Here is a 594-nt window from a genome sequence, read left to right as displayed (position 1 = left end):
GGGGCGGGGGGGGGAGCCGCAGGCCCTGCAGCGAGGAGGCAAGCGCCGGGTGGGCGTCGCAGCATCCCTCCCTCCCTCCATCCCTGCCGCGGATGCTGGCGTGGGAGAGCACCCACAGAGCCACCCCGAGCTAGACAGGACCGTGGGGCACTGGGAAGGCTTGTATGCTGCTCCCACGCAGGTCTTTGCTCCGTGCCTCAGTTTCCCTGCAGGAAAACAGGCTTCTTCACCCCTCCCTGGGGCCGCGCTGGGCTCCACACAATAGCAAACCTCCACGTTATTATTCTGGGGGCGGAAAGCGGCATTACTCAGAGCCAGGATTGCTAATAACACACTAAATATAGCGCTTTCCATCTCCAGAGTACTTTCTGAACTCTAACTCATAAGCCTAACCCCCTCCGGAGGCAGGGACCAGGGTGCCGGCCAGCATCGCTGTGCAGGCAGGGATGCCGGGAGAGCGACGGGATGATGTTCCCTGTGGATGCTCCTGTCTGGAGGCGCTTCCCATCATGGTGGAGGGAGCAGGCGTTGGGTCAGTCCCTCCTGAGCTCACCCAGGTTGAGGGGGACGGGGGCGGCAGGGCGCGAACACCGG

This window comes from Fulmarus glacialis, unplaced genomic scaffold (genome assembly GCF_000690835.1).
Source record: "Fulmarus glacialis isolate BGI_N327 unplaced genomic scaffold, ASM69083v1 scaffold32778, whole genome shotgun sequence".
Lineage (NCBI taxonomy): Eukaryota > Metazoa > Chordata > Aves > Procellariiformes > Procellariidae > Fulmarus > Fulmarus glacialis.
The sequence above is the reverse complement of the archived record's forward strand: the minus strand, read 5'-3'. Positions refer to the sequence as shown.